At 45.2% G+C, this 19,152-nt stretch overlaps 1 protein-coding gene across 1 annotated transcript in view; it reads right to left on the bottom strand.

Annotated features, from left to right (window-relative positions):
• Nucleotides 1-19,152, bottom strand: part of LOC147729256 (SH3 and multiple ankyrin repeat domains protein 2-like) — a 2,641,300-nt gene that overhangs the window by 615,749 nt on the left and 2,006,399 nt on the right. The gene's annotated exons all lie outside the window — the stretch shown is intronic.

Raw genomic sequence — 19,152 nt, 5'->3', positions numbered from 1 at the left:
TATCCACCGTCATAGTGCCGGATGAATGGAAATTCGCTATTGTGAAGCCACTCAAGAAAAAACAAAATGTAGACTCATCTAACCTCTTTAACTACAGGCCCATTTCCCTGTTACCGACCTTAGGTAAGATCACAGAGCGAATGGTTTATAAAGAACTTTCCAGCTTCTCGGAGTCAGCTCTGATCTTTCACCCCCACCAATCTGGGTTTCGCCCAAAACATTCTACGGAATTGGCGTTATTGGAGACATTGGACACCCAGAAAATTATAACTGACAACGGCAAGAAGGCAGTCTTAATCCTTTTGGATTTGTTTGCCCCATTTGATACCATCTCGCTCAACATCTTGCTAGCCAGATTAAGATCTTGCGGTATTTCTAATTCTGCACTGGAATGGATTACATGGTTGTCTCTCTGATCCTTTCGTCTGAACGCACCGTCACCACGGGTGTTCCACAGGGGGGCTTTTGCAGTCCACTCCTCTTTAATATATATATGGCCCCACTTATCTCACTGATCTCGGCTTTTGGGATCGAAACTACGTTTTACACGGATGATACTCAGCTGATCCTGTCATTGGAAAATAACTCCACGGAGGCTGAAGAAAACTTCAAAGCCTGTCTTACGGCAGTCATCAAATGGATGAAAAATGACCATCTCCGCTGTAACACTGATAAGACGGAAATGTTATTGATTGGAAAAAATAATCCTTTCCAACCAAAGGATTGGTGGCCAGAGGACACTGTAGCCCCTCCATCAACGGTGGAGGTAGCAAAAAATCTGGAAGTGTGGTTTGACTCTTCCCTCTCTTTTATACCCCATGTTTTAAAGGTAACAGGGACCTGTTTTGGCCTTATTAAAACTAAAAAAAAAATCTTTGAACTGATTCCGCTTGCCGCAAGGAAAACAGTGGCAGTGGCTCTTCTACTCTTACGATTGGACTACTGTAATAGCCTTCTGGTAGGGACTAACAAAGCTACCCTGAGGAGACTACAGATAGTACAGCATGTAGCAGCCAGATTAGTCCTAGGGCTCCATCGTAGAGCGTCTGCCTCTGCCGCCCTGAAGACCCTTCACCGGCTCCAGATTCATAAAAGAATGTTGTTTAAACTATCGTTGATGACCTTCAGAGCAATTCGCCGTCTGGGCCCTGTATACCTTTCAACAAGATTTAAGTCATACACGACAATGAGGACACTTCGATCCAGCGCTGCAAACCTGCTTAAACGGCCAGGCTTCTAACTGATAACCAGAGGTGGGAAATCTACCATGGTCTTAGGGACAAGTGCTTGGAATTGCATGCCAAATGAACTCAGAGCAATGGAACAGGAAGAGCAGTTTAGAAAGGCACTAAAGATGGATCTTTGAAACATTGGATGCCTTTTGGTTGGCACTTATCTAGGCTTCAGTCTGCTACAGATCTTCGTTATTTGATAGCGCCCGGAGACTCCGTTAGGAGTGACAGCTGCGCTCTACAAGCAACACTTTTCATTTCATTACACTGGGAACGCAGAGTATAGGGCAAAACTCTGATTCCGCAGCAGAAGGAGTTAGCCATCCCCCCCCCCCTGCCAAATACCCTACCCACCCCCCTAATAAAAAATATTTACAAAGTAATTTAAAATGAAATAAGCACACTTACCTGTACTGCGGCGTCCCTGGGCTGCCCTCCTCCTCCTCGCCGTCTCTCTCCGAAGTCAGACATACATCATGCAAGAACTGCAGATCTCGCAAGATGTACGTCCCACGTAGGAGAGAGACGGCGAATAGGAGGAGGGCAGCCCAGGGACCCTGCAGAACAGGTAAGTGATTTTATTTTTATTTTTTTAATTAATTTGTTAATATTTCTTATTAGGGGTGGTGGAGGCGGGTGGTAGAGCGGAGTTCCAGAGGGTATTTCCCTAACTTCGTGGACCTCCGCGTAGTCTTACTACACCAGCTCCAACCGGGGTTAGTTTTTTCACATGATTTTAAATGAAGAGGTACAAAAAACGTAAGTTCATACGAGGAGTTATGGGGAATGATATTAATATGTTTGGTTTTACTGCGGACTCCAAAATTATAAACTCAGTTTTCCAAGGCGTTTGTTACCAGTGCCAAAGAAGTAGTGTACACTAAACGTTACTTAGTAGGCGCAAACCTTAGATACTATGGTGTGGTGGAAAACAGGTTTAGAAAGGGAGAGAGAACAAATCACAGAAATAAAATGTAATATCAACTATGAACAAGTAAAGTAGTAGCCCCTGCGTGCACTTCAACTTCTCAAAGGGGTGAAAGGAGGAGCAATGGGGTCCACGGGCTCATGCTGGGAAGACAAAGCTGACCTCAGAATGCGATTGGGTTGGTTAGATGATGATCCTCTTCGGAGCAGTACTTAGTTCTGACACGTTCATTTTTTACCTGTTCTTAAATGTAAATAGATTCGCTGCCAGAAATTTGGCCCCCCTACGAAATTATTGTAAAAAGAGAAATTTCGCGCAACTACAATCAACATCTTCTTTAATGTTTCTTGACTGCCAAAAGGTTTACAGAAATCATGCTTAATGCCGCGTCCTCGTGCACAACATGAAGCAGGTGGTAAAATGATGTGCACCTCAAAATACCTGCCGACTTGTGACTGCTTGCTAGCTGCTGAAACCTGCTGTCTATCACAATGAGGCTGTCTGTACCAGCAGCTCCATACCCCAGAGGCTGGAAATACAAAGAAAACAGCCCTCTAACGTATAATCCACCTATATGACAGGCTTATCTACATAGTTTTACTGCCTTCTAGGTCTCAGCAGGAAAGTGAGGGATGCAATTATCTTGAAAGAGAACGCAATTATGCAGATCAGCACAGAAAACTGCGATGGCCGGGGCCCAACGCTGGCGCTCAACGGGGTGTGGATAACAGCTGTAGCGGGAGACAGCTGTAAACGCACTGCAGAGCCAGAATCATGGAATGAGCATCCCCTGCAGCCCCCCTTCACTTTAACCTTTGAAGTAGAGGCAGATCACAATCGATCAACGTGCTTAGCTACCGTTTTGCCATTTAACTCACACTCATCTAGTGCAACAAGTGTGGTGGTCTGTTCCCTGAAATCAATCTATGCCTTATAGCTCTAGGTGTTAAGTCTATCTCGTTGAAACAGAAGGTAACTGGACCATTGTTATTCTCCTGTACATCTAGTGCAACCAGCGTAGTGACTGCAGTGGGGCTTTGCTGGATACGGCGCGTGCTGGCCCAGCACAGCAACTATACTGGGGGACACACTTATGGGGTAGTGGACTGTATGACCTCGAGCGATTTATAACCTTAGGCCACGTCTGGCCCAAGGGTGCAGGTGCAACACTTTTGACTTAACGCCGGGCAAAGCGACAGGACTGTTGACCTGTTACATCCCATCTCAACTCAGTCTTTTCTTTGCAGTTGATTCATGACTCGCTAGGTGGCATGCAAAGTCTCTTAGCCGAGAGCTCAGGACGGGTTTCACGCAGTCGGTACCTAGGGTGGTGACTTTGTCCTCCAGGGCCCTCTTCCGCTATCCAAAGTTCCGTGTTTGGCGCCGGAGTGATCTCGACTGGTGTTGTAGGTAAATCTTCCCCCTGGGTGCCTGGCCAGGCGTACGATCCAGGGAGGTGGGTGCAGCACGGACCCTTTGAAGAGGGGCACTAGTGGCTTATGATCGGTGACTATCTTGAAAGGCTGCCTGCTGATGTACAGATTAAAATGCCGGCATGCCAACCTTATCGTCAGTTATGTATCTGCTTTCCTCAGCCAGGACTAGTTGGGCTATCAACCCCACGTTAAGATCCAGTTTGGAGAACCAACAAGACCCATTGACTTCTGCCACTATCTCGTCCATCATTAGTGTCAGGTGGCCCTCCCTGCAGATGGCCTTGTTTTGGAGGTGCATATTGATGCACAGTCTGATTTTGCCGGGTTGTCATAGCTTTTCTGTGATGCCCATAGGGGACAGCCAGGGCGTTGGTCCCATAAGCCTCTTGATCACTCCCTGGTCTTCTAACTTCTGTAGCTCCAGTCCAACAGTCATCGGAGGTAGAAGGGAATTTGCCAGTGTCTGAGTGCTGTGGATGTCACCAAGGGGTTGACGTGTAGCTTTACTGGAGCTCACTTGATGCATCCCGACCCTTCAAGCAGACACACAAAGTGTACCAGCAGCTCATAGATTTGACTTAACGCTTTTCGCGAATGTCACAACGCCCATGCCCTACACTGCATGGCTGCTGAGCAGAGTGTCTGCCTCTTGGCTGATGACGTGGATGGCCGTTGTGATTTTGCTGCTTTCCGACTGGATGGGTTCAATCATGCGGCCTGCAGGGGTTGGGACGTGTCACTGCCGTAGGCGAATATCTTTATTTTAGAGGGCATAAGCATGGTCTAGGCCGCAGCAGGTTGTAGTGCTGAATCCCCATGACGTTCACCGAGGCCCCGTGTCGATCACTGCCTTTACTTCTGATCCGGCTATTTACACAGTGCACGTAGGTTGTGGCCTCCTTCTCTTCTTTAACTCCTGCATAAGGAGACGAGAAACAACTCTACTTCTCCATCGTCTTCTTTTGAGGATTCTTCTACCTCGTGGGTTGACTGTGTGGAACCTTTTGCACCACTTGCTGGTGTGCTGCAGGTGTTCAACAGTTGGCATACCATTCTTCTCACTGCCTTACTGCCCCTGTTGTCTTTTTTGGGGGTTTTCCTGCGGCATTCTACTGCACAGTGGTTTAGTATCCTGCAGTGTAAGCACGTCTGACATTGGGCTGAGCACGACTGGATAGGGAGCTCTTCCCGCCTGCAGTATCCGCACTTGCACTTTGGATGTTAAGGTATGCACTTTTGCCTCCTTTTTCTCCTTCCCATGCTCTCATTGCGTCAGTACATTCGGTCTTGACAACCACGCTCCTCTGTGGCACCCGTGTTAGTGCCAGGTCCATCTCATCCACCCTTGCTGTGGCGAGGTCGTGTGTTCTGGCTAGTATCAGTTTGTCTTTCAGGGCTATGTTCGGTTGCCTCAGGATTAGCTCATGTTGTACCTTGCTGCGACAGCCTTGGATGATCTGCGTGCGTATCTCCTTTGTCTGGTCATCAGCTGTGCAGGTACATGCGAGTTCTCGCAATCTCTCTGTCGGGCTTGGCGCAGCTTAAACCTCTTGAAATCAGGGTCTAGCTGTCGGTCGAAGTGTACATTGAGCGCGGCTACAACGGCGTCATAATTGGCTGCTGCTCTTGTTTTGGGTAGATGCTTGAATAGTAGATAGACCTCCTCGCACCCATAGTGGAGGAGTGGTGACCTTTTTACTGCGTCATCCATTTCCTTTATCGCCACAAAGTAGTTTTCGAAGTGTCCCAGCCACGTTTTCCATCTTGAGGGCGCGGTGGCAGGGTCTGCTAGCTCACTGAATGGGGGCAAGAGACCTGTTGTGACATGTTGCACATGCGTTTGTTGATGGGCTGCATTTGCGTCTTCCCCCCTGTGTGTGCATAGTTCAATATGAAGCCTTTTTTTGTTCCTTGCCTCAGTATTGTGCTTTGTGTTGTGCCTTACATTTTACCAATCTTCATTTGTTGTTTCTTTTATGTTTCTGTTCCTTTCGCAGGAGCTGTTCTTAGCTGTGTGTACTTGCCCCACATCCTTAACCTGGTGGTCTGGATGTGAGATTGCGCTTGCCTGAGGCCCCCTGCCATGTTTTGGGGCATGGACCTGGTTGCGTTAGCTGCAAAGCGTGCCTCAGGGCCAGTGTGCCGCACCTTGAGCCGGACGGTAGCTCTGCGCACATTCCACACGTGGAGTGAAGATTTCCCGAAAGGGGGAGCGGGAGGTCGCAGCTGGGTCGCTCCTAGCTTTTTCTTCGATAGGTGTGAGCGAGGCCTTACGTATTCTCACCACAAAGCTAACCTAGCTCGGCGCCTCATACGGGTGTCGTCTGCACTGTGCCTGGGCTGGAAACAGCATCGGAGGTGGTCTGGTGAGTGGGCACATTACTACCCTCATCGCCATTGTTGCTGGGCTGTGCTGGATATGGCGCATGCTAGCCTAGCACAGTAATTATACTTGGGGACACACCTGAGGGGTAGTGGGCCGAATTACCTCAAGCAATCATTTCCCAAATGTATTTATTACAATGTGCCACGCCTGACCTAAGGGTGCAGGCGCAATACTTCCGGCATCACGCCGGACAAAACTGTAACTGTGAGGTGGGAGAGTTTAACATTAAGATCGGCCCTCGTGAATCCATATCTGGCATTCTAAGTTACAGGCCCATGGGAGCTATGGGGAATTTTAGACTTAGCCTGCTGGAAGGGGTCGCCCATCTTGCCATCAGACACAGCAAATTGATGGTGCTGGGTGATTTAAATATGCATTTAGAAGACCCCCTTCTGAAAGATGCGGTTGACATGCGACAAGTTCTTCAAGAGTAATGACAATAGTAATTTTCCCCAACGGAAATGGAAGCAGTTCTCCCAAGAGGCTTTTAACCTGCTCATACAGAGGGTGGGTCCACCCGTGGACAGGGACAGTGACAGGGCAAATACTGAATTCAATGAACTCATTCTAACTGCCTTGGACTCGCTGGCTCCCCGTAGCAGTTACAAGATGAAAGGTGGCAGACAGCGAACTGCCCCTTGGTTTACCCAGGAGTTACAGCTAATTAAATCGGAATGCAAAAAACTTGAACGGAGCTGGCGGAGGAATCCGTGCTCGCAGGGCAAGAGTTGCTACAGTTCAGCACAGAAAAGATATCAATGCGCAGTACGCAGGGCGAAAGCAAAACACTATCAGTCCCGGATAGAGGAAGCAGAGAGCTCGTCTAGAGAGCTACTTAAAATCTTTAAGGAGATATCCTTGGTATCTAGCTCCAATGCCCCAATAGTAGATTCTGTTGCAGAATGCAACAGGGTAGCTGACTTCTTTTCTGGGAAGGTAAAGAACATCTATGCCTCTTTTTCCAAACAACCCGTAAGTGGCACAAAATTTAGGGCTGCGATGATACCCATCGATACGTGCGCCACATTACAACTGTTCACAGTTCCTCATACTGAGAGCTTAACCAGGATCTGCCGCAGCGTCAGATCAGGCTCTCCCCTTGATCCTGCTCCTCCCAGAGTGGTGATTGGCGGTCTGTCAGTGCTTGAACCTTACATCAGGCATGTACTGCAGACGTCTTTCTCCACTCAACAGCTCCCGGGGGACTGGAAGAGGGCGGTTGTGCTGCCTATTAGGAAAAAGCCCAACGTTAGCCTAGAAGTGTTGGAGAACTTAAGGCCCATATCGTTGCTGCCATATTTGGCCAAAGTCGCAGAAAAGGTGGTGAATTCTCAATTAGTTGAACATCTTGAGAGAGTTAATATTCTTCACCCCTCCCAATCGGGCTTTCGGGCGGGCTTCTCGACGGAGACAGCTCTTTTGCGGGCCACGGAGACCCTCAGAGCTGGAGCGGATGCCGGGCACACCATGGCCTTAATAATGCTCGACCTCAGCGCAGCGTTTGACACTGTAGCTCACTCCATCTTGCTACAGTGTCTAAACGAGGCTGGGGTCACAGGGGCCGCCCTGAACTGGCTGCAGTCGTTCCTGACGGGCGCTGCTTTCAAGTTCAACAGGGGTCCTGCCGCTCCTCCGAGGTGCCGCTGGACCAGGGAGTGCCACAGGGCTCAGCTTTGAGCCCTACACTCTTCAATCTTTATATGGCCTCCCTGGCCAAGGTTGTCCAAGCGTTTGGGGTGGAGTTGGTGTCCTACGCCGACGACACCCAACTGCTTATCTCGCTGTCCCAGAACCCCACAGGAGCATCCTCCAATTTTAAGGCCTGCATGCAGGCCTTGGCTGACTGGATGGATGCCCATTGTTTAAAACTTAATGGGTCTAAAACTGAGGTTTTAGTGGTGGGCGGAAAGAGCAGTAGCTGGTCAGCCGATTGGTGGCCATCTTGCCGGGGCGCTACCCCTGTACCGTGTGAGGAAGCAAAAAACCTAGGAGTGAGGGTAAACCCCACGCTGTCCTATGAGGATCACATTAGACGCCTTGTGGGGAAATGCTTCGGGGTTCTGAAGGTTCTGAATAAGACACTGGATCTTCTCCCCTTGACTGCCAGAAGGACGAGGACGCAGGCTTTGGTCACCTCTCGGTTGGACTATGGGAACGTTCTGTTCCTTGGTACCACCGAGAGGAGTATGGGCCTTCTGCAGGTCATCCAGAATGCGGCTGCTTGCCTGGTGCTGAGGAGGCCGAGGAGAGCCAACTCACAGAAGGCGCTGGACGCCCTCCACTGGCTCCCCATAAAGAAGCGTGTTTTGTTCAAATGCTTGGTTATGTGCCACCGGATTGTCTAGCTAAGGGCCCCTGCCTATCTTCGGGACCTAGTCTGCAGATACGAGCCGTCTAGGGCCCTTCGCTCGGGTGGTACGGGGCTGCTGACGGTTCCGCGGATAAACAGATCCAGAATGGGTGGGCGTTCCTTCACATTACTGGCCGCCCAAAATTGGAACAAACTCCCGCTAGCTCTTAGACTAGAGAGCAGAGAGGGATAATTTCGTTCTCTGCTGAAAACCTACTTGTACATACTGTAAGGCTCTGGGGAGGGGGTCTCCTCTGAGGTCTGTTTGCTTCTTCTCCACTAGTGCGGGGACACGCCGTGATGGCGTTACTGAGCGCTCTACAAAATCCTTTATTATTATTATTAAAACAACAGGACCGCTGACCTGTTACATTGACTGTCTCTGCAAGAGATTACCCTTGTTGGGGTCTGTTCCCTAAAATAAATCTATGCCTTATAGCTCTAGGGCATTGTTAGATCTGGGGGTCTCTAGTTGGCAATGGTATTCACCTTTGTCCAAATGGTGACCCTTACTTCTAAGTCAGGATAAGGGGATTACACTCCTAGATAACCCCTGCTCACCCCCATGGTAGCTTTGCACGAGCAGACAGACTTATCTCAGAGGCAGTGTGTTAAGCATTTGTGAATATACACAGTGATACAGTGAGAACAGTACAGATGGACACAACACAGGTTTTATAAAAATAATTATTCTTTATATAGACTTAACACATGACCACAAACAACAAAAATCCACAATACTATACTTAAGATTGATTTAAAAGTTGATAAAAGTTACTTAGTTCAAGTTGGTGATAAATGCGACAAAGTTCTCAACAAAGTACCTGGATGCGTAACGCAAAATGAACAAAAGGCTCGCAAAAAGGGAGCTGCGTTGGTTCCTTAATCCGAGGCAGATGATGCGTTGTGCCTCAATGCTTGCGCAGAGTAGGGTATGCGTCGTGATCCTTACTGGTGCGGGGATGATGCGTAGGTTCCAGATTTGCGGTCCGGTTGCGATGCGCAAGATGGAGCCTCGATAAAATGCGATAATCCTGATGCGATGCGAGAAGATGGCGCCCTTGATGGGACGATGATGTGTAGACGCTCTGGCAGCTTTGCGACAACTCGGCTCTTTGGAGCCGCAACAGGCCCTGCGACATGCTTCTCCGGCGAAGCGATGGAGACTCTCTCGATGGCGGCACGCTTCTCTGGCGATGCGACTTTTTCAGCTGCGGCGGTGACACGCTTCTTCTCGTTGCGTTGCGCTTCCAGCTCCCAGCGACATGCAGGCTTCTGTAGTTAGAATTCCCAGCAAGGAAATTCAGGAGATGAAGTCTTTTGTCCCTGAGACTTCAGCAGGAGGAACGCACAAATTCAAGCCCTTGGAGAATATTCTGTAGATGATGACGGTCCTTAAAAAGTTCCTTCTCCTTTCCCTTGGGAATGAAGAAACCACTGTAGGCCAACCAAGCAAACAGCAGACTGGCAGAGGGGCAGTCCAAACTCCTGCAGCTTCCTTGGTTCTTCTCCTTGGCAAAAGGTCTGAGTCCCAATATTTATGCTACTTTTCTCTTTGGCAGAGGGGCCTTTGCCCAGTCCAAACCAGTTCTTTGAGCACTTTGTTTACAGAACTCCTACTTTCCTTTCGCAGTGCAGGGCAGAAACATCAGACGTCCCACAGGAGGTGGAGCCAGCATTGTGGAGGGAAAGCACAGCCCTGAAGCACTTTGTTGACATGATTCCTTCTCTTCTTTCACAGTGCAAGACAGAGACATCAGTCGCACCCCAGGAGTTGGAGCCAGCATTGTGGAGGGAAGGCCCAGCCCTATTCAGGTCCCAGGTGCAACTCCTTCCTCCCATCTAGATGCAGATCTCCCTATTCACCACTGAGCTGACTCATTCTGTCTCTTGGAATCCCCCAGCCCTGTCACTCAAACTCCAGACAAGGAATACACAACCTAGCAGAGGTAGGCTTTGGATAGTTAGACAAGAAAATACCTACTTTCTAAAAGTGGTATTTGCAAACACAGAATGTTAAAACCAACTTTTCTAAAATATGTATTTTATCATTTTGAGTTCGGGCATACTAAATTCTAATTTCTACCATGTTCCTTGAGTCAATTAGGATTATAAAATGTAATAATCTAACTGGCGATTCTGGCCTATGGAGAACAGGCAGCCTTGCAATATTAGGACATGCTACACACACCAGGGCATGTCCTACCTTATACTTACAATGCACCCTGCCCTTGGGCCTACTATAAGGGTGTCTGATATGAAGCAAAGGAAAGTTTTAGGGACTGGCAAGTGGGTGCACTTGCCAAATCGACATGGCAGTCACAGACTGCACACAGGCCTTGCAATGCAAGCCTGGGGCACACTTTACAAGCTGCTTCTGTGAGTGGCACAACCAGAGCTGCAAGCCCACCAGCAGCATTTGATTTACAAGCCCTGGGCACACATGGTGCACTGTACTAGGGTCTGACACTAAATCAAATAACCCAATCATGGAATCACTATTAGTACATCAATTTAACATAGGGAGCACTTGCACTGTGGCACTGAATAGCAGTGGCACAGTGCCCAAAGCATATAACCAGCAAAAAACATATCAAAAACAGAGAAGGCAATCTGACAAAATGGAAGGGAGAGTCATGCCAATGATGCCAGGTCTAACAGGCGTAATGTCCCTCTGTTGAAAAAGGTGGTAACAGGGCAATCGTTGAATATTCCATTTTGCTACAGCACATTAAGCAAAAGACTGTCCAATGTCTAATTCGTTTTTCAATCAAATCTGATGGAACAAACAGTGGCCCACCTTAGTCAATGGGGACAGAAGTAACCACTGGACCCTTTCGTGCTGCTAATTATTAAGGAGAAGGGACTGGATCACCACTGGTCTTCATTCTGAAAGACCTCTGATGGTGCACAGTACCATGTTGGTACCCAACAAGAGGATTGTACACTAAGATCCATCTGATGCAGCCTGTGAGCTCTGAAAGGTTTCAGCCGGTGGATGTTGTTCCCCAGTGGGCGCCAGCTGAGCCGATGGCTGTCACCTTTGCTTTGCTATAGGTGTATTTTGTTTCTTGACTTACCTTATCTGGTCATTTCATTTTACCTCTTACATGTGAAGTAACAAGGAATGTGTTAAAATCATCTGGTCTGTTTTTAGCACCTGCCCAGGTACAGATGGAATTCTATTTATGGGTTTGTGTGTCCAGGAATTACCCCCTGCCTGTAACTCTGACAGCTCGGGTCTTGGGTGGTAAATATTCCGCGTGGATACCAATTTACTGAACTACAAGCGTAAGCTGAGATCATAATAATGAGATTCGGAAAGAAAAACAGCGAGGCAATTTCAAGCAATGGCTACGGTTCCTTATCGGCTGAGTGGTACCCATTAGAAAATAAAAGTAAAAAGAAGACAGGCTAGATCTGTAGATCTGATGAGGTGCTTGGTATAGAAAATAAAGGGGAAGGAGCAGCCTTGCTGGAACTGTAGACTTAAGTGTTAAGCGGAGATACCAAGAAAATAGAAAAATAAAATTCCACACCTTGGCATTAGAACGGGATAATGGCCTCCCCTACAAGTGACTTGAGTGAAGGCACTGAATAAAATCTTCTCTATAGATAGAAAGTTAGACACGTGTGTTTGAAGCACAACCATTGAACATTTAACTGCTGCCTGGTGGGGAGTTAGGCACATGCTGTGGGGTCGTTCTTTTGTAAGTGCTACAGCTGTGATCCTTAGGCCTCTCTGTGTTTTTTCTGTGCTTTTGATGCTAGTGTCAAGCTGAATTGTAGCTGATATTTTTTGGGGGGGAACATGGATTTCTGTGTAGAGTGATGAAAGCTAGGTGCCACAGGATCAGTAATATTAAACACAATTCGGGGGCAAAGATGACTGGAACATTTAAACAAAAAAGGGGGAGACAGTCAGGGAAAAGCGAATGGAGTATTTAACTTGCTTGGCAACACCAATTAATTTTTTCACAATTCCCCATTAGGCAATATTTTGTTTAATTGAATTTCACAGACAATAATTTTGAGAAGGGGGTCAAGAAACTCTACACATCGGGATATCGATTTTTAGATCCCTTATGTTTTATTAAAATATATTCATTATTTTTTTTAATTGGTCCCAAATTAATTGTAGGAAATTAATTTTTTTGCATTGTTCCCCCATTATTTTTGCTTTGAAAATATGGCTTTTGACCTCTGAAGAACCTGATGTCTGCTTGCCAGATCCAAATTAGTTGTATTTTCTATTTGTAAATAAAATGGTTTAAATCTAAAGTAGACATATCTGGAATTTTTGTAAATCAACCACATATGTTTGCTAAAGACCTGTGTCGTTGTTCAAAGTACAGAGAGAGGTTGCAAGTGTGAAAGAATGTTGCTATGGAGGTCATGCAGAAGAAGATGCTCTATGTTCCTTGACTGGAGTAACTGATCCAATTTTGCAAAGAGATTGTTTAAGGAAAAAAAGGAACAACAACACAGTCATCATTGATTTCAATGACTCAATAGACCTTCAATAGCTTTTGTCTGAAAGCGTATCCCACAAACAGGAATCTTGGTGGATTGATGCAAAATGTGGAGTGGGGAAAGCATGGGATATTTGGTTTACTTAGAAAACACAGTGAACCATGTCAACCTGGTTTACTGTTAAAATTGTTGTGCTTCACTGACTTCCAGCAAAGAGTTGATTGGAACCAAAGAAGCAAGAAGGACGCTCCTGCTGCAGTGTTGATGAGCTGCATGGCTACCAGACCATTGAATGATCTGTCTCTAGCATTGACTTGAATCTGTGAGACAGTAAATCTACTTTGAGGACTAGTGGGGCTAGTTTCTTTCTGATAACCATGGATAGTAGAGTTTAGCTACTTTCAGTTTAGCCTACCTGTCCTTCTGGAATGTCTTTTAATTAATCATTTAATAATATTTATAAAGAACTCTCTTACATCTAAACATGGGTGTCCTGGTGTTTGAGTCCAATAAATCAGAAGCGCACATTAAAGCCGTTGAAATAGCCACGTTTTGAGGAACTTTCTAAAAGAAGGATAATCAAGTATCAGCTTCAAGGTCACAGACAACAAGTTCCACAACTCTGCAATATAGTTAAAGAAACAACTCCCTTCCCCACAGAAGCGTATATATTTAGGGACCAGCACAAGCCTGGCCCCTGCTGAGCAATGCATATGCACCGGAGAGTATGCAGGGATCTTTCTTGAGAAGTATGTAGGTGCAGTGCCCATCATGATTTTATAAGCCAGGCCTTGAAAGTGCATCTCTGACAAATCAAAAGCCAATGGTGCATAGGGAGCAGAGATTTGACTGAGGTCCTACAGGAGAGATTCAAAATGACACAGGTTATTTCTTTCTGGTCAATTTAAAGTCTATCCTACAGATATGAAGGCAGTCCTAGATTAATGACATTAATGTAATCTAGGGTGAAAAAATCAGACCCAAGACCATTGTTTTTCGGGCCTAGATTTGCAAGTAAGGGATTTTCTAGATACATTCTAGATGCATCACAAAGCATTTAGAAGCTACTGAGGTGCTGCGAGTAGTAAAGGACAAATCAGAATCGAAGAGCACCCCAAGATTTCCAGCACACTAGGTAAGGGAGAAGGTAAATATTTAACTCCTTCCAGTAACCATTTGGAGCCCCATTTATAATTGTCAGTGCCAAAAAGAGACTCTTGTCTTTTTCTGTATTGAGTTTCGGGAAACTTGAATTCATCCATTCCCAAACGGCCAACATGGAAGCAGGAAAATGTCTCTGAGTTACCGTCAGGGTCTCAGAGATGAATTCTATAATCTCAGTGTGGTAAGAATACATCATGCATGAAAAGCCTTAGGATCTATTCAAAGTCGCTAAAGGAGCCAAATATATGTTAAAAAATGTGGGGCACCAAGAGGATCATTGAGGCACACCACAAGGAGAATAGAGCACTCTGAGATAAAAAGGGGTAAAATAACACAGCTAAATCTCTCAGAGAGAAATGATTTGAACCAAGTCAAAGCCATGCCTGTTATTTACATGCCCATACTCTACTAGGAGCAAGGTGGACAGCAGTATCAAAGACTGTAGAGAGGTCCAATTGGTGCGAGACGATTGCGCTGCCATGATACAAGAAAGCTCTAAAATGATCTTCTACAACCAGAAGGGCTGTGTCTGCGCTCTGAGTTGGTCTAAAACTGGACTGAGCCTCTCCCAGTAGCTTCTTCTTTTCCAGATAGGAGATTAATTGGTGGTTTACATGACTTTCAATTATCTTGGAGCTGTAAGGAAGCAAAGTAACGGGCATACAGTTTGTAAGAATGGCCGTATTTATGGATTATTTAGGCTGAGGTGCCATAAACGCATGTTTTAACTGATGAAGAACAGTAGCAGTATCCAGTGATTTATTGCATAGTTCATCTAATTTCAACTAGCCATGGTTAGGATGTGAGGGGGCCAAGGATCAGCCGTCGAATCAGGTTTAATAGATTACATCAAGGGATTGGGCATTCCTGTACTCAGAAGGTAAGATTCTGATAAAAAAAAGTTGAAACCAGCTACAGTAACACATTCACCCCCAGGGCGGATACAACAGGGGTTGTAGGATATAAAAGCAGACAAGATTTTCAAAAGGTTGTCTTTGAAGAAGACAGATAAATTATCACACAGGTAATGAATATGAATATAGTCCTGGAATAGATGTTGAGAGAGAAAACTCTTGATAATTGAAAATACCTCTCAAGAAAGGTACTTCACATTTTCGATCCTACTCGCGAAAACTTTGCTTGAGCGGATTGAATATTGTGGTGGTATTGCTTAATGGCTATTCAATAAGCCTCTTTGGCTACCTCCAGATTGTCCTTCCTCTATAGACGCTCAAGGTTTTCCCAATACAATCTAGATGCTCCGAGCTTCTCAGGATACCAAGGTACTGATGGATGAGCTCTATGAGATTTAGTAGTCCGAGTGGGGAAATTTTGTCCAAAGAGCTAATTAACCAATTAGTCTCTAGTACTTATTCAGATAATGAGGATGATGAGTTGAGTGTAGGAGGTAGTAAGGCAGACATCAATGTATCACCACTGACCTTCTAGGTCTAGTCAACCTCTCAGGAATATTGAAAGTGTGGGTAGAAGAGCCTAAGGGAAGCATTATGCTGAATAGGGCCAAAAAATTATCCGTCCACGTTAAAGGTAAAGGAGAGAAACCCGAACAAGAGCTGAGATAGGAGGAAATAGGATCGAGTCTATGACCTGCCTATGAGTGGGTAAAGACCCACACGCTTTAGGCCCACTGCCTCAAGTGCATTGGTGATAACCATGTTATCCATGTAATTTGTATTGTTGAAATGGAAATATAAACCACACAACAGTATAGAGTAGATAGGTTTAGAAATAAAGGAGACAAATACATCCCTGAAGAGAAGCCTTTATAGTCATGAAACTATAGTTCTAGAACTTCTCCCAAATTTGATAGGCAGAGATTATATCTAGACTAAGTGCTAATACTACCCAAAAAGGTGCAATGATGGCAACTTCATTTCACTGTTTTTCCACCAAGAGTTTTTTTGGGAGAAGTCAAAGTCTGCAGAAGGGATTTATTTGATCTTGTGTAGCCCTTCCCAGCTATTGCTTCTTGGCTGGCCTAGCTAAATCTTTTTTTTGTTGAGAAAAGTTCCTAAGTTCAAAGGTAAAACTTTGGTCGGTCAAACATCAATTTTCATTATGTCGTAGCTAATATGAGTTTGCTGAGTCTGTCTTACTGCACCAAGTTGACCAACAATTATTTTTTTATGTTCCATCTTTTTAACCCGTTTACTGCGGCCCCGATTTTCCCGCAGTGCGGCACTCCCGCAAAGCGGGCGGGGCCGCGTCGGCCATTGGCCAACGGCAGCACTGGGGAGGTAGTGCTGCCGTCGGCCAATGGCCAACGGCAGCAAGAAAGGGGTTAAAGGAGTGATTTTTATTTTTTGCTAGAACACTTGATCCATACATACAATGGCATTATTTTTTTTACTTTCTTGATTACTTTTTTTGCATCTGACTTGGTTTTGGAATGTGAAGGACTAGTTCTTTTTCCAATAGCTCTAACTTTTCCAAAGGCGAAACCATTGCATTGTAAATGCTTGTTTTGTTTCGTTATACATGTTGCCTTATACATTTCTCATAGGAAACCCTTGTCACATATACCAAGTTATGAACGTTTAGTCAGGATTCCTCACAAACACCTGTTTGCCTTTTAGGAGTCAGATTGGTTGGGCTTTGTTGGAGCTCAATGACAGCTCACACCAAGACTGGGCTATCTTACAGTTCAACCATGTGATTTCCTACAAAAATTAACAATCATTAAGAATGGTAATAAGTAAAAATATAGATGTAGCATTTATAAAGCTTTACAATAGAGATGCAAGGTAGGTTTATAATTAGGGCACCCGTTTTTATGATATTTTTTTCCATTTCCATTTGTATTCATCCATATTTATTTTTTGCTAATTTTATCTGTATTTATCCATATTTATTTTGGGATTTGTGGAAAAATGAAGTTGAAATTAGTATGTTTCCATGTTTATTTAGCCGATAAATATGCCCTCATGAATGCATGCCTGCCAGATTTCAGTGGCATGAACGCCCGTAGAAGATAAATCAGTGCACTATAAAAGTATGCACATTCCAGTGTTAACCTTATGCATATATACTGGTGTTAAAGCCTCTATACTAAAATTCCTTTTCTTTTAATGCCCTCACTTATCAATTCGCATAGCTATTGGCCTGGCAGTCATGGCAGACAGTATTTAGAATTACTCAAGAAACAAGCCAATTTCAGATTTTATCCACATTAAAAAATAAATACAAACAAGTAAATACATGTTTTCTGTCTGTATCAGTAAAAACGGAAAACAGGAGGAAACAGAAAACAGGGAGCCTTATTTAAAAGTAGAAAACTTTGAATATGAATTTGGTTTTAATTGAGATGCAAGGATCTGTGAATGTGAAATCCTGTTTTTTTACAATCTTGAGTATGGTGGAATCTTTTCCACACCAAGGGACAGAGGAGAACAAGGACTTTATCAATTAGCTCCAGGTCTGGACGGGAACAGTACTTCAAGTGGAAGTGTCTGCAAAGCTGTGAGGAGGATAATTACAAGTTATGCTGTAATTGGGCAAATGATAGAAGCTGTGGGTCTAAAAATACATGCCTTGGTGTGAGAGTGTCTGCTGTTTTCCATGCTTTCTAATTTAACAGTTTAATATGCATTCGGAGTTCCTTTCTATAGGGCATATTAAAGTTGATATTTTATGTATTTACATTATTTTCTGTCCCATTTTCAACAGGTAAAGAGGGTTTGCTTTAACATGTCACATAATCTGCCATTTACCATACCATTAGCAATTGCATGAATAATACTATTAAATATATTGTTCTGCGGTGTCTGCAAAGCCCATTATCCACCAGTGTCTCGGGTACTCATTTAGAAATTGGCACTGTGGGAGCACTGCCATGGACAGGCCGTGTTCTCACTGCCAACTCTTGGTTCCCCGCTCTATGTAGAGTTGGTGGAAGTGCTGGGGTTACAGCGGCAGAACGTAGTGTTCCACCGTATAAACCCCTGACGTGATGGCCCATCTGACACAGGAGAGGTCACACCAATGCTTGGTTGTGTGAGGTCTATCACTTATTTTTGCTACCAGTGCCACCATGCTCAGCTGCCCACATGTGCAGGAAGAAAACCTTTTGCAAATAAGGGCCATTGTTTTCAGCACTTGGTACCTGCTGAGCAAAGCCTGTGTCTCCTGTTTCAAAGTCCATGTCTGTGTCTCTTGTATGACTATCTGTTTCTCTTGCCACCACCTCGGTGTCTGTATCTCCAAACCCAATTCCCACTCTGTGACCACCTCTGTGCACCTACTCCTTGAGTCCTGGCCAGTGACCAAGTAGCCCATGATATGTGTGCATCTTTACTGTATCGGTTTTAATGCATGTGTTTCATGCCACAATGCCCATGTCTGTGTCCCCTGTTCTTGTGTGTCTCCTGTCTCAGTAGCTACATCTTTATCTCAATGCAGAAATATATTCTGTGTCCTTTCTTCCTGTCTCTCTGTGTGTCTCTTGTGTTAATGTATCTCTGAGGATCTGTGTCAGAGTCTCCTGTATAAATGGGTTCTCCTTTGTCCACGGTTTCATGTCCATTTTTCCTGTCTCAGACTGTGTTCAGGAGTCCCCTGTCCCAGTGTTTTTTGTCTTTTCTCACGTTCAAGTATGCGCCTGTGACTCCTGTCCCAATGTTTATGCCTTTGCCTCCTCTTCTTTCATCTTTGTCTTTGTCAAACATCCCAATGTCCACAAGAGCGTCGTTTAAGGGGGTGGGAGATGGTGGGGGGTAGAGGTTTGGGGTGTTGCACCCCTCCTAATGAATAAATTTAGCTATAAATAGTTGCGTACAATTGCTTTCAACTGAGTATGGTGAGGTGTCTATCGGCTTTCACCAGCGATTTTTACATCTTCACAGACAAATATGCACACGCAATCGCCCTCATTCTTTTTTTAAATTCTTCAGAAATGGTGGTTATCCTTACAAAAATTGTGTTTTCTCTTAAATACTAACCCTACCAATCTGCATTCCCTCCTATCCACTGCCACTTAAGCCCCTCTCATGCACCTTAACATTAAATCCTTTCATGATTGGTGGAATATCTGAAGCTCACCCCCACAATCTTACACACCACGCTACGACCCTGAGTGTCCAACTACGAGCATTCTTGCCCCTCGTCCCTGTCTGCGACTTCTTTTTCAAAACCAATGTACATTTGTACTGTCTCTTGAACCACTG

Source organism: Lissotriton vulgaris, chromosome 2_2, assembly GCF_964263255.1.
Source record: "Lissotriton vulgaris chromosome 2_2, aLisVul1.2, whole genome shotgun sequence".
Lineage (NCBI taxonomy): Eukaryota > Metazoa > Chordata > Amphibia > Caudata > Salamandridae > Lissotriton > Lissotriton vulgaris.
The sequence above is the reverse complement of the archived record's forward strand: the minus strand, read 5'-3'. Positions and strand labels throughout refer to the sequence as shown.